A 15,777-nucleotide genomic window follows, 5' to 3' on the forward strand; every position below is an offset into this window, starting at 1 on the left:
ACAATTGTTGAGGTACTGTGGGAATCGTGATGGGAAAAGTTAGGGTTGCCATATTCCCAAAAGGGGGGGAGATCTTTTGAGCTGCAAACTGGTGGGGAGGGGCTGCCCTGCCAGGCATAGCGCTGGAAGAGCCCAGGGGGGCTTTTCCTGGTGCTGGATGCCAAAGGAGGTGGAGCCTCAGGCTTCTGGTGTGGGGAAGATCAGGTAGTGGAGGGTGCAGGTTGGCTGGCTGCACGCGCATGTCTGTGCATGTGCCCAATGAGAGCTTCTCCTACACACCAGCTCCTGGCACACTCACGAACACCCACAACCTGTCAGCAGAGGAGGAAGAGGAGGAGGCTTGACCTGGCGAGACAGTTAGTGGGGGGGTTGTTGCCCCCTCCTACACACACACCTCTCCCTATAGCAAAGTGCAAGGAGTTCTATGTTATTGGTGGTGGTGGTGCACCAGGGGAGGCAGAGGCTGCTTGAAAGTTGCCCCCAGCCCTCTGGTAGTGTCCTCCCAGTCTTCACTGCTGGCTGCAGGGTCCGCTTGGAAACCTCTCCTTAGCAGGCACCGGAGAGATGATAAGGGACAGCAGGCAGCACTCACCTCACCTCACCTCTGTGTGCTGGAGGAAGGGTTGCTGCTGCTGCTGCTTCCCCCAGAAAAGAAAGCCACTGCAGTCATTTGAATCCTGCGCTGCTTTTGTTTTGAGAAACATGAAATTGGTTGAGGCTGTTTTTGGATTTTTAAAGCATTTTTTAAAAAATAGTTTAAAAATATTTTTCTTTTTTAGTTGTCCTACTTGTCATACGTCAGAGTTTTCCTGGACATTTTGCCAATTCGACAAAAATCCGCCCTGACGCCATTTTGTCAGTCCAATTCCCAGACACGTCCAGGAAAACCTGGACGTATGGCAGCCCTAGGAAATTTCCATCCAAACCAAACAGCAGTCAGTTTTGTCTTTTGTAGGTTTTGACACTGCCTTTCAGGCCATGAGACAGACAACAATAATTTAAAACTGATCGAAGGTTAAATATCAAAGGGAATCACCAACTGACCAATAGTGCTTGCTTATTGAACTAGCGCTATCCCAAGATTTTGTCCTCTTATTTTTTACCAGTTTTCTTCCTCTGCAAAAGAGGCTTCCATTTTTCTGCCTTTCCTCCCTGTTTTTCACACGTGTGCATATGTAGCTCCTGGAAGAGTTACACTAAGATCATAGCCCCAATCTATATTGTAAGTCCAGGGGTTGGGTGCAGTGCTCTGGGCCTCTCTCTGTGGCCTTTTGAACTCTCTCTCTGACCACACCCCATTTATCCAGGCCACACCCCTCACTGGCCCTGCTTTTGTACCTGAGTGTTTTTGCCTGGTTGAGGGCTGCTTCTCAGTGGTGGGTGGGGCCAGAGGCAAAAGTGGGTGGAGCATGAAATGCCTTCAACACCCATCTCTTTCTATTGTCCATCCAATGCTTTTTTTTTTTACTTTCCTGGATGAGATGCAGGAGACTGTCCAGAAGGAAATGTGTTCCTATCTTCTACTGGTTGCTTGAATATTAAACCAAAAATTAATTTCTATTCATTACCTTAAAAATGTGTTTCTTTTTTTTCAGTTTATCTTCAAAGGACAGCTGGGGGGGGCTTGCTTGAAAGAAAGACAACTGGAGATGCCAGATGGTACCTTTCCCTGGACTGAACTCCTGATCCAGGAAATGCACATTCTGGGATGGAGGAAAGCCAGTGAAAGGTTATGTTTTGTTTGGGAGACAGGGAAAGAAGAGCTTCTGAGCTGGAGCAGTCTATCTGAACTTGGGATTTCAGCAGCAAGACCTTTTGAAGGCTCACACAGCTATTATTTTCAGTGGCCCCACCTGCTGCCTATCACTCCCCCAGCAGGGATCTAACCCAATATGACCATTTCTGAACACACGCAGTTAACAGTTCTGGTAGAGATGAGCCTCTGAGTTTGAATTGGGTGGTGGGAGGGAGGAGAAGATGAAAACCCTTAAAGAAATCTACAAGCCACAGTTGGAGGCAGTAATGAATACCAGTCGCTGGAAACCACAGGAGGGGGCACATTGCTGTTGTGCTTAGATCCTGCTTTCAGGTTTCCCAATGGAGCAAGATGCTGGATGGGACCCCCTTTTGCCTGATCCAGCAGCCAGGCTCTTATGTTTTCCCTCCACTGTCAAAAATAGCATGAATGCCTCTGAACACCAGCTGCTGTGAATTGCAGGAGGGGAGAAGACTGTTGCACTAATATCCTCCTTGCAGGTTTCTGCTAGGCTACTGGACTAGATGGGCCACTAGTCGAGACTACACCAGAGCTCTTCTTTAATCCATCTGTGTGTCCCCACCCCACAGCTATCACAAATCATCCTCTTTGCCCAAATGAGCTGAGTTCCCTGTAATTCACAGTAGATGTGTATTTTGTCAAGTTGCTCCGATGGTTTGTCGATTTTCAGTAGAAAATTCTCTCTCGTTTGTGTGTTTGTGTATGTATATATATATATATTCCCTGTTCCCCACAAACTCCCTTTTTGCTCCTTACTGGTGACTTTTGTCCTTGATGGGTTCAGCATCTGAATGAGACATTATTATATCACATAGAGGGAGCTATTAAGGAGAAAGTGGCGCCCATTCTCCCCTAGACAATGCCAGGTTTTGCTAATTCTCTCCTGTGTTATCCGCATTTGGGTCCCATCTGGCTGGCACAGTTTGCTCCAGTCCCTCCCGCCATTATGTTACCGCTTGCCTGTTTGAATAATATTGCTTCCCCCTCCCCTTCTACGCTTTATCCACCTCTAGCCTCCCTCTCCCCTCCTCTCCCTTTTCTTCTCTCTTTTAATAGTCTCCCAAAGGCCAGAACCGAACTTGCTTAATAGAGTAATGTCAAATGTGTTCAAAACAAACCAATAAAAAAAAACCTAATGCATTTCCTGCTCTTTGTCTGTCAATCGCTCTAGTGCCTAACATTTTCCACTCTGAAAACCACTTAAAACACATCTACAACAATCCCTCACAAAACAGCCACTTGTTGGCTAATTGTAGGAACCTCCCTCCTCATCCCCCCCCCCACCTCTGCTGTTCCGCCTTTTCCTCGTCTTTTGCATTTGGAGGATCGATCCTGACCGGAGCACTGCAGAGCGCCTGTGGCTCTGAACCAGAGTGCCACAGCAATTCAGGGGGGGTCTGTGCAGAGCTCAGCACCTGAACAGATCTGGCCTTTTCCTTTCAACTCCTGGCAAGAGGGGAGGCCACATGCATTCGGGGCCTTCCATTCCGACGCTACTGAGTCACTCTGGTGACCTTGAGCATGTTGCTTAAATGCGAAATTGTGTTTTTAGGTTGGCTGCCTGCTTTATATTCGTTTTGCTTTTTTATTTATTTAAGAAAAAGGTTGGTGGGGAGAGAGGGAGGGGGGAAGTATTTAAGTGTTTCAAGTAGCCTTCCTGCAGGGCTTCATTATAAAAAAGAAAGAAAAGAAAAGACAGAGAGTATTTTCTATAAAGAGATGACATTCGATTGGCGGCTGCCATTGGAGAGTTATAGAACTGCTTAAGCAATGGAATAAGGGGCAAGGGAGGAGGGTAAACCTCAAGACTATGGGGCAAATGCAGCCCACCAGGCCTCTCCCCAGGGACATACCTCTTTTCCCCAAGCCACACTCCTCACTGGCCCTCTTTCACCCCTCAAATACAGTGGTACCTCAGGTTAAGAACTTAATTCGTTCTGGAGGTCCATTCTTAACCTGAAACTGTTCTTAACCTGAGGTACCACTTTAGCAAATGGGGCCTCCTGCCGCACCGCTGGAGCACGATTTCTGTTCTCACCCTGAAGCAAAGTTCTTAACCTGAGGTACTATTTCTGGGTTGGCGGAGTCTGTAACCTGAAGCGTCTGTAACCTGAAGCGTCCCACTGTATATTTATCCTTGACACTGCCTCTAGCTTGTTTGGATGGGGAGCAGAGAGAGCAGCGTGTGAATTTGTCAGCAACTACCCTGCTTTCACATTCCTTACTCCACCCACTTTTGCCTCTAGCCCCACCCACCACTGGCACATGGTCTCAGAAGGCTGCCTTAAAGGGAATAGAGCCCTTGGACACTATCCCTGATTTAAAACAGAAGGACCCCAGGCTATTCAAAGTTGGTGCGTTGGGTATTGTTTACATCAAGGATGGACAATCGGTTGACATCTAGATGTTTTGCAAAGCTATTTCTCATAATATAATTCATTTTTGTATGTTTGTTTCACTATGCATTTTAATGCACACACTACCCTGGTATATGCATTTATTTACATTACGTGGTTGGAGAGCGGCATTGCAAAATTCGGAGAACTGCACTTTTCAAAGGATAGCAATGTTTCTGTTCACATTCTTTTGGAAAATGTGTATTGGTTAGGCTTGACTTTAAATGTGAACTGAATCAAATTGCTCCCCTTTCCCTTGCCTGGAAGGATCCATGTTTCCATGCACTTTTTAAGAGGGAGGACAATGATTCCTGTCCCTCTCTTCTGAACAGGCTTAGTCACAATGCGAGGATTGGCAAGCAGGCAATGCAGAGTGAGAGTGGGAAGCATTGTTTTTGCTCTGAATGGTTATTAAAGCAGAAGAGGAAATGATGGTGTGTCCAGCCAGTTAGATGGGCTAGGAAAAAATACTTTGCCCCTGTTCTTGGTGGCCACGAACATGGAGACTTAGCTTTTTGCAGTCTGTAATTAGATATTGCTATTTATATGCAGTACAGGCAGCCCCTTGTTTATCCAGGGGTTACATTCTGAGGCACCATGCATGTTGGTGAAATCAGGTATAATGGAAACCCACGGAAAAAGCCTGTGAACAACCTGTTACGTCCCTGCCTCAGCTCCACCCTTTTAGTGATGTTTCAGGGACATCGTTATGACGTTTCCGGGTCACTTCTGGGTTTGTTGCACATACACAGTCACACACTTATTGAACGTGCATAAATGGGCAGTTTATAAAGTAACCTAAGCAGGAAGGACAATGCCTCCAAAGGGTTTACAATCTAAATGCTAAGCCAGAGACAGAAGGGTTAAAAGCAACCCAAAACAAATTGAAGCAACACAGTTAAGCATAACAATACAGAAGTGATTTAGTGGTTCTTAGTTTCCAAACCATGCCACACAATTAGCTGGGGAAACTGAACAACAGACTTGTAAGGTAGATCAGTGTTAAGTGTCCTCACATTGCAAATGGACATACATTCAGGTTGAGAATGGCTTGCTTAAGACCACCTAGTGAACTTAAAAGGAAGGGCTTGTAAGTTAACTCACAAGGAATCGCAGGAAGAATTTGGGGAAGGGCTGTAGCTCAGTGGTAGATCCTGACATGCAGAAAGTCCCAGGTTCAATCCCCAACATCTCAAAGTAGGGCTGGAAGACTTCTCTGCCTGAAATCCTGGAGATATATAAGGCCACTTCCAAAGGCCTGTGAGGACTAGAATCTTTATTTTTATTTTTTTAAAATATATTTATTGAGATTTTACAAAGAAAATTACAATATAAGAAAGGAAAAAGAAAAAAGACAAAGAAAAAAGATACAAAAATACAGAAAAAGTACAAAATATGTGAAAAATAAAAAAAACAATTAAAAACAAATCAAACTTTTCATGTCTTATATTTCAATTACTCGTTTCCTGATCTCCTCACACCTCCCTTTTTTGTATTCCAGTTCACATAGTTAATTAAGCAAATCCTTTCCCTCTTTGTTTTTATCTTAATTATAAATCTTAACATATTAAACATCATATTTTCATCTAATTATCAATCCTTTTTTGCATATTCTTTTAATTTTGTTACTAAAACCATCTCCTTTCAATCCTGCATCATTTTAACATTCATTAATTTTGCAGTGTTTCTGCAATTTTCTTCCACCAACTCTTCTCCCTGGTCGCGGATTCTGCCAGTCATTTCTGCCAATTCCATATAGTCTATCACTTTCATCTGCCATTCTTCCAAGGTGGGTAGATCTTGTGTCTTCCAATACTTCGCGATGAGTATTCTTGCTGCTGTTGTGGCATACATAAAAAAAGTTCTGTCCTTCTTTGGCACCAATTGGCCGACCATGCCCAGGAGAAAGGCCTCTGGTTTCTTCAGGAAGGTATATTTAAATACCTTTTTCATTTCATTATATATCATTTCCCAGAAAGCCTTAATCTTTGGGCACGTCCACCAAAGGTGAAAGAATGTACCTTCATTTTCCTTACATTTCCAACACTTATTATCGGGCAAGTGATATATTTTTGCAAGCTTGACTGGTGTCATGTACCACCTGTATATCATTTTCATAATATTCTCTCTTAGGGCATTACATGCCGTAAATTTCATACCTGTGGTCCACAACTGCTCCCAGTCAGCAAACATTATGTTATGTCCAACATCTTGTGCCCATTTAATCATAACAGATTTAACTGTTTCATCCTGTGTATTCCATTTCAACAGCAAGTTATACATTCTTTAGAATCTTTAGTTTTAGATGGACGACAGTAATTCAATGACAGAACACATGTTTTGGGCCAAGGGTTTGGCTCAGTACAAGGTCACTTCCCCTGTTCCTAGCAAGGGTCATAGCTCTATAGTACAGCACCTGCTTTCTATACAGAAGATCCTAGGTACAGTGCTCAGTGACATGCCTAGGCAGGGCTCATAGAGACCCCTGCCTTAAACCCTGGAGAGCTGATGCCAGACAGTGTAGACAATACTGAGACAAATGAACCGCTCAGTAGAAGACGACTTCATATGAAGATTTGGAATGGCTGGTCCTGTTCATCTCTCTCTCTCTCTCTCTCTCTCTCTCTCTCTCTCTCTCTCTCCTCACTTTTGCAGGTTGTCTCATGACCCAGAAAGGCTGTCGGGCCAACAGCAGCAGAGGGGCAGATAATGTCAGCGTCTTAGTGAGCATCTCACATAACCAAAGAGGTCACCCTGGTGACCTCCTCCCCCCCCCTTTTCTACAGAGAGGAAAAAGTCAAGAGAAAAAGCCAATATCTTCTGTTACGAGGGTCCAACAAAACATACCTGTCTTTTTGGATGGCCACATTCTCAGTTTGGATGATGGGGAAACAGGGAGGGGTGTTCAGGCAGAAAGGAGACCCCACAAAGGGCCAAGTGACCACTGCTATTGAGTGACCAGATGGGTGTCCGGAGTTCCTTGTGTGAGTCCCTTGTCTTTTCCTTTTACGGCGGTGAGGCTTTGAGGCCTAGACCCCTCGGGGCAGCCTTTTGTAATTGCCATGCTTATCTGCCCTCCCTGGTTTTGTGATCCCGCCTGTCCTTCTCCCTCAGGTGGTTCCCATGATGGCGTGGACCGTCAAGGAGGAATAAAGCTCCCTTTCAGCAATTGCTGGTGAAGGCTTTGGGAAACTCCCGGGGAGAGATGCAAGGCAGATCCTTGTGAAATGCAGAGACAAAGCCACCTTGTTTCAAGAAGTTTACAAAGGGAGCCCATCTCCTCCTGGGAAGTTTTCATCCAAAGGCTCTCGACCTCAGCACAAAGGGAGTCTTCTCGGCCAAGCTGGGTGTATGTATTTAATAAACCTACTAGTAGCAGGCAAGGGGCCACAGATGGTTTTTGGAGATGCTGTATGTGTTTTTGTCTCTGTTGTTCTGAACATTTTGTATTTAAGAACAGAAGAAGAGCTTGGTAGCTGGATCATGCCAAAGGCCCATCTAGTCCACCACCCTGTACAGACAGTGGCCAAGCAGATGCCCCAGTGGGAATCTCACAAGCAAGACCTGGTTCCAACAGTGCTGTCCCCACTAGCAATTCCTGGTAATTGGTAGTCAAACAATCAATCAATCATTTTAATTGTATGCCACCTTTCCAAAGTTAAAACAATGCTCGAGGTGGCTTACAACATATAAAAATTACATAACTACAAACTTAACAAAAGCATAAACAATAAACAAAAAAAATCAAAAGTATACAACCAAATCGAACAATTTCCTCAAGATCCCAAATAAAGACACAAAATATTAACAACAACCACCACGCGAAAAATACTCCAGCCCAAAATTCTGTTCAGCAGCTTCAGCTAATGTAGCTTGAGTTAGTCAGGGCCCTGCCCTGCCAGGCCAGGTAAGAAAAGGTCTGAAAGGCAGGGAACAGATCTTTCAGGACCTACTGTCAAACCTCCTCTGACAGTAGAGGTGGAACATAACCATCCTCAAATGATGCATCCGACAAAGTGGGTTCTAACAAAGCTTATGCCATAATAAAAAGAATTGTTAGTTTTTAAGGCACCACAAATCCCTTGTGGGAAACTCAGAAGCAGGACCTGAGTACAAGAGCCCTCTCCCTACCTGCAGTTTCAAGCAACTAGTATCCAGAAGCATTGCTACCTCCAACTGTGGAGGCAGAGCATAGCCATTGTGGCTAGTATAAGGTTACCAGCCCTCTTTTAAAGCTATCCAAGTTGCCACTGCTGTCCCTGCTGGAGCGATTTCCATAGTTTAACTATGCACCGCATGCATAAATTCTTCCTTGTGTCTCTTCTGAATCTTCCACCATCCAACTCCGTAGGACATCCATGAGTTCAAATGTTATGAGAAAGGGAGGAAAACATTTCTTTTTCCATTCAATGCATAATAGTATAAACCTCTGTGATGTCTCCTCTTCCTTGCCTTTTCTCTGAACTAAAACATCCCAAATGCTGCAACCTTTCCTCATCTCTCTCCCTTAAAAAACAAAGCAAAACATCTGTTTTTCTCCCAATGTGGCTCTGCAAGCAGAACCAACACCCCCCCCAAAGTAGAATAGCAGGCTTTTATTTTAATTTTTCTCAAAGCCTGCATTCAAGGAGAATCTGAAGAAGATAGGGAGAGTTCAGCTCATCCTCCTCACACCCATGCTGTGTTGTAAACACCCCCCCACAACTTTGGAGGTATTTTGGATGACCCCGGTTGGTGTGGCATTGTGCACCATCGTCTCTTCACTGGGTTAATGATGTCGTTGAGCCCTCAGGGACTGAATTAACCCTGCATGTGGTTCCTTGAGGTGGCTGTTTATCTGCCACCATGCATTATTTATTACACTTTACGGCGCTGGACTCTGCTTCTGAGGGGTCTCCATCTGCCTCCCTCACTCAGGGAGACGGATGTCACATGTATCCCTATGGGGGAACATATCACTTTTCCCTCACTGTACCGCCTGCTCTGCCACAGCCTTAGGCCTACAAGAGGGGTGTGTTTAGTAGGGATGGGGAACCTGCAGCCCTCTAGATGTTGTTGGTCTCCAGCACGCATCAACTGCATCCGATACAGCCAACTGCCAGAATGACAAATGGGATAGGAGTGAGGGGAATTGGAGTCAAACAACATCTCGGGAGCCACAGGTCCCATATCGTTGATCTAAGAAAGACCATTCTCTTCTGCACAATGGGAGAATGCCTATACAGTGGTACCTCAGGTTACATACGCTTCAGGTTACAGATTCCGCAAACCCAGAAATATTACCTCGGGTTAAGAACTTTGCTTCATGATGAGAACAGAAATCGTGTTCAAGCGGTGCGCCAGCAGCTGGAGGCCCCATTAGCTAAAGTGGTGCTTCAGATTAAGAACAGTTTCAGGTTAAGAACGGACCTCTGGAATGAATTAAGTACTTAACCCAAGGTACCACTGTATGCAGAAGAAGCTGTCTGTCATGCGAGAGGAGGGAATGCCTCTTGTTAGATCAGGTTCCCCACTGCTGATCTAAAAAAGAGACATTCCTTTCTCAAAGGATGGATGAGTGCAAGTGAAGGGAGAATGTCTCTCATGAGAGAGATGGGACCTTCTGCATGCAAAGTGCCACAAAGGCAGTATCAAAATGACATTTCACCTGCCAACACGCCACCCGCAAATACATGCAACAGGGAAATTGTCAGCTACAAAAAGTGGAGCAGTTAGTGACTCAAGCTCAGGCTTGGAAGCTAAAGGCAGCCTTCCAGGAGTCTCTAATCTGGTCCTCAGGACTCTCCCTAGTCCACACCCCTCACCAGCTCTGTTTCACACCCTCTGACTGTTTTTGCCCAGCTAGAAATGTGTCTTTGGAACTCCAATCATGTATATTATCTACCCGGAGGGGAACAGAGGGGTGGGTGGGTGTGGACACCAACCTACTTACATTCATTTCTCCACTCACCTTTGACTCTGGCCCCACTCACCCACTGGCATGTGGCCCTCTGGTGCTTGCCCAGAAGGGAATGTGGCCCTCAGGCTGAAAAGCCTTCCACATCTTTCCACTAAGTGAAAGGGACTCCACTATCCAGGGACTCTCCTGGCTTTGTTGCCTCCTGGAAATGTGGGAAGTGAGAACCCAGTGAACACATGATGGACTGCGATTTGTGGGCCATAGGGGTGGCCTGGCCCACTCCTTCCATGCCCCCTAAGCTGTCCAGTTTGTCCCAGCCGGTGAAGATCTAGCAACAAAAAGAGAGTCTCTGTGCCTTTAAAGAAAAGGGTCCTTTTCTTCCTCTTCTTCTCTTGTGTGCTGCCGTTGGGGAGCCCAGCGGTGTGTCGGGAGGAAGATGCCAGAGGCCACCTGCAGAGATCCTGTACAGCTGGGGAAGATTAGCCTTTTCCACTAGACCAGAGCCATTACCTTCTTCCAATATGCTATCACTTCCGCTAGGAGAGCCTGCAGATGAGATATCGATTGACAGTGACCCTGGAGGAGCCCCTGCACTCCTCAGCCTGAGAGGCGTACAGATCAGCCCTGCTGGCAATGCAGCACGCCCAAGGCGGAAGCTAACGGGAAGGGTCATCCAACAGCTGTCCGTTACCCAGAGGCCTCTGGGCTTGGCTCAAGAGGGCTTGCAGCCGAGGGCAAGAGGAGGAAGGAGACCAGAGAAGGCTGCGTGGGAGGAGTTTCAAGGGAGGGGGAAAGCCATAGTGATGCTGCCAATGTTATCAAACCAGCGTTTCCCAGCCTGGCTTGCACACACAAGTAACACTGGTTTGTGCCCATTCAGTATTTTCAGGCGGACCCTTGGACAAGACTCATTGGGGATGGAGTGACTCCCCTTTGAAGAAATTTTGTGGTCAGTGCTCCCCCCCCCTCAAGTAAAATAGGTGCCAGAAGTCACCATGAAGTTGTTATAGTAAGTTGCTGGGCAACTTCAGGCAGCCCTGAACAGATGCCGGTTTGATAACAGCCACATTCACCACCTGCAGATGTGCTAAAAACTACAACAAGCTGTCTCTCTAGCTGGTTTTTGGGTCACCCCTGATTCTGGTGCAGGTCAAACAAATGTTCCCACACCTCCCTTATTGTCTTAGATTTGGGCAAATGGCTAGGGCAGCTCGGAAGGACATTCACACAAACATGCTCAGACCCTTCAAGTGTCACTAGGGACGTCCCTGGTTTAGAGAAGCTGTCCTGCATTCTGATTTGATCATGGAATGTCCTGCTTTTCCTTAAGATGTCTCTATTTTCATTGGAGAAATGTTGGAGGGTTTGCACGCATGCATGCAATGGCAGAGGCCTGGCTGCAAAGCTTAAAGCCCGCTCCCACTACATGGGAGGCGCCGGGCTGATTGAAGAAAAGGAAATATGAATTGCCCCCACCCCATAGCTTGACCAAGGAGCAAGGTGGAGTCATAGATCTAAAAAAGTTCAGACCCGCACATGCTGGCCAGCTTCCCTTTTGACTTGAAAAGTTTGTTTTGGGCTTCTCAGAAGTATGTAATGCAAGAAACTGGTTGGGGAGTGCTAGCCCACAATGGTGCCCACCTGAGAGGTGCCTGAATTATGCTCCAGTGCGCTACAATGGAAAAAAATACTGATTTTTGTTCAGGGACTTTGGAGAAAAGAAGAGTGAAATGGGAAATGATGGAAGTGAATAAATTTAGGCATGACATGGAGAAAGCAGGCTGGGAAAAGTTTTTCTCCCCAGAGAAAAGAGGGGGATGGAGACAGTGGGCAGTAACAACGGCAGTGAAGACAGGGGAAGCAGGCCCACTCAAGATTGGGGGGGGGGGCACTGAGAACATGTGAAGAGCCTGCAGGGTCAGGCTAGTGGCCTATCTCATCCAGCATCCTTTTCTCATAGTGGCCAACCAGATGCCTGCAGGAAATCCTCAAGCAGGACCCCAGCACAAAACTGGGGCCTCAAGAGCATTGTGATGGACAGACAGAGATTGCTAGAGGGCCACATTAAGCCTGTGGGCCTAAATCCCCTCACATATCCATATATTAATAGCCAATATTCAACATTAATAATCACAGTTACTGTGTGTAGGGCCCAGGATGATGGCAGCAGCCTGAGTCATGATGGGGATTTTACAGAAGCCCTGCAGTCAACACTGAAAAGCACATGAAGACCAAAGACTAACCATGGAGACAACAACACTCAGATACTGGAGAAGACAAGCAATTTTTACTTGACCCAGGAAGTAATAGAATCATAGAATTGGAAAGGACTCTGAGAGTTATCTAATCCAACCCTGCTGCAATGCAGAAATCTCAATAAAACATCCGTAACAGATGGCCATCTAACCTCTGCTTAAAACCCCTCAGGAAAGGAGGAGTCCATTCCACTGTTGAAAAGCTCTTATTATCATAAAGTTCTTCCTGATGTTTAGTTGGAATCTCATTTCTTGTAACTTGAGTCCATTGGTTTGGGTCCTACCCTCTGAAGCAGGGTAGGGCCATCCTCCATCTTCCATGTGGCAATCCTTTAGATATTGGAAGAAGGCTATCATATCCCTTTCAGTCTCCTCTTATCCAAGCTAAACATATCCAGCTCCCTGTTCCCTGCCTGTCCAGGAGCATCCAAGGCCTAGCCTGGGTAGGCAGAATTGGTTTCCAGGGCCTGAAGGTACCGTATTTTTTGCTCTATAAGACTCACTTTTTCCCTCCTAAAAAGTAAGGGGAAATGTGTGTCCGTCTTATGGCACGAATGCAGGCTGCGCAGCAATCCCAGAAGCCAGAACAGCAAGAGGGATTGCTGCTTTCACTGTGCAGTGATCCCTTTTGCTGTTCTGGCTTCTGAGATTCAGATTTTTTTTTCTTGTTTTCCTCATCCAAAAACTAGGTGCGTCTTGTGGTCTGGTGCATCTTATAGAGTGGAAAATACGGTACTTTCACCAAGGAGGCTGCTACATGCACAGTTCAGTGGTTTACTTCAGGGGGAAGCGGCTGCCATGGACTGGCTGGAAGCAGAGGAATGGTGGGAGACACTAGCTGGGGAACCCCCAAGGGATGCTGCCTCAGAGCCAGGGGATTGGTGGTGGGATGACAATGAGTGGTCAGAGGGAGAAGAGGAAGCAGACTAGGAAGAGGTGGTGTCAGAAGCTGAAGAGGTAACAGGGTTTAGTGAGCAGGAAGAGGCTGTGGCAGACAGCAGTTCAAACTCCGAGGCAGAAGCAGGGGCTAGAGAGGCAGTGAGAGGGCAGGCTGCTGAAGAATCCGGGGAGCCTCCCCCTCCTGCTGTGATCAGCTCCCTTCCACTCTGGTCTCTTGGAACACAGAAATGAAAAGGGCGGAGCAGAGATTGGTTGTGCACAGTTTGCAACTGCTTGGGAAGGACCCTGGAGAGGAGAAGCCTTAGAGAGCAGAGGGAAGGCAACTGCCTCAAGGCAACAAGACCAATGGGAAGAGTTGTTGGGATCACTAGGCCTGAGCTGTTTTGGCATCTTTGCATAAAGAGTTAACTTCTTACGGATGCTAATGAAAGAGGTGGTTTCGCTTTCCCAAATTTGAAATTATATTATGAAGCATCTTGCCTTTGTTTGTTATGAGACTGGATTTTGCTAGATAACACAGATTTATTGGATCTGAAAGGTCACGACAACAGATTTGGGTGGCACACATATTTATGGTATGATAAAGTGAAAGTACATAAAGGATTCTTGAACCACACGTTGAAAAATCAACCTACGAGGTATGGGACAGATATAAAAACTTATTCGAAAGGAAAACACCTTGGTGGCTCTCACCCTTACCTTTCAGTTAAAAAGGTAAATATGAAAGGGAATTGGGCCATCTATAGAGATTTATTAATTGAGGCAGAAGACCAATTAAAATTGAAAAGATTTGAAGAATTAAAAGAATATATGACAGATCGGTTACAATACCATCAGATAAATGATATCTTTTAAATAGATTAGAAAATGGTTTTGATACAATAAGATCAAGATTTGAAATAGATCTGTTGGAGAATAAGGTGAAAATATTATCAAAAATGATTAACTTACTTTTAGAATGGCATACAAAGGATGAAGAAGTTAAGGCAGTCATGATACACTGGGCTAGAGACTTTGGATATAATATACAGTTGTCATCTTGGGGGAAATTATGAAAGGAAGAAATGAAATTTACTGCATGCTGCTCCCTGAAGGAAAATATTATGAAAATGATGTATTGCTGGTATTTAACACCAAGCAAAATTGCAAAAATGTATAAAACAAGTTCAAGCTTATGTTGGAAATGTAATGGAATGGAAGGTACTTTTTACCATATGTGGTGGTTATGTGACAAAGTAAAAGACTTCTGGGAGATGATTTATAATGAGTTAAAGAAAATACAGAAGCCTTTTTATTAGGTATTATAGGTATTATAGGTAAAGAGATACTGAGAGAAGACAATCAACTATTTTTATATGTAACAACAGCAGCAGTATGACTAGCCCAGAAATGGAAGCAAGATGAAGTGCCATCGAAAGAAGAGCAGCAAGCGAAACTGATGGACTATGGGGAGTTGAAACTGACGGGAAAGATCCGAAACCAGGAAGATCAAGCATTTGAAAAGGACTGGAACAAATTTGTACTTTATTTAAAAGATCACTGTAAAAATTTAAAGACACTGGCAGGAATGTGAAGATACTTGTAATGTGAAATTCTGCTATATTTTACTTATGATTTATATAATGATTTGGAAAATGTAAAAGGTGCAGTTAATTATGGAATAAAGAAAAAAACCCATGGAGGGGTGGAGGAAAGTTCAAGGGTTCAAAAGAACTTATTAAGTAGAGGTGAAAAATGAATATTGTGAGGATATTAAAAATGTGGAAAATCAATTAAAAAATTATTATAACGAAATAAAAGAGTTAACTTCACTGACACTGTGTTTTTTACTGCTGAGCTACACTTGACTCCAATTCCTATCAGTAGCACGCAGATCTCAGCAGCTCCTGAAGATCATCTTATAACAGTGGTCCTGGTGTGACAGGAGAGGATGGCAAGTGTGGTGGGAAGGTTCAAGGCAAAGCAACATGTAAACATTGCAGTATGGTATACAGTCATACCTCGGGTTAAAGTTGCTTCAGGTTGAGCATTTTCAGGTTGTACTCTACGGCGACCCGGAAGTAACAGAACGCGTTACTTCCAGGTTTTGCCGCTCACACATGTGCAGACGCTCAAAATGGTGTCGCGTGCATGCGCAGAAGCAGCAAAACACGACCCACGCACACGCAGATGCGCAGTCGCAGGTTGCGTTCACTTCAGGATGTGAACGGGGCTCCGGAACGGATCCCGTTCGCATCCAGAGGTACCACTGTAGTATCAAATTATTGTTTTAATTTTAGAAGACACATATATATCTTTTCAAGATTAAGCACTGCTGGGAGTTGTTAGCTTTTGTTTTTCAATGTATTTCTTCTCAATAAAAAAATTGGTGCTGCACAAGCAAGTTTTTATTCTGAAAAAGTGTGGCCCAGAGAAAAAAGTTTGAGAACCACTGTCTTATGAAACCAAGCAAAGCATAGGGAGAGGCGGACAAAGGAGTGAGGCTGTTCAGATTATAAGAGATTTCCCTAATTTATTGTTCCTCTGTTCTTCAGTTCTGGTTTGTAAAGT

At 45.0% G+C, this 15,777-nt stretch overlaps 1 long non-coding RNA gene across 4 annotated transcripts in view; it reads left to right on the forward strand.

Annotated features, from left to right (window-relative positions):
• The window catches only part of LOC128406777 (uncharacterized), a 34,316-nt gene extending 19,278 nt beyond the window's left edge, over positions 1–15,038 (forward strand). For 2 of the 4 annotated variants that reach the window (XR_008328624.1, XR_008328621.1), the window contains exons 4-5: positions 6,829–7,774; positions 14,595–15,038. This is a non-coding gene — a long non-coding RNA (uncharacterized LOC128406777). The remainder of the gene's footprint in view (positions 1–6,828; positions 7,775–14,594) is intronic. The other 2 variants (XR_008328622.1, XR_008328623.1) reach the window with 2 other exon arrangements.
• Positions 15,039–15,777: the final 739 nt, after the last annotated feature.

Source organism: Podarcis raffonei, chromosome Z, assembly GCF_027172205.1.
Source record: "Podarcis raffonei isolate rPodRaf1 chromosome Z, rPodRaf1.pri, whole genome shotgun sequence".
Classification (NCBI taxonomy): domain Eukaryota; kingdom Metazoa; phylum Chordata; class Lepidosauria; order Squamata; family Lacertidae; genus Podarcis; species Podarcis raffonei.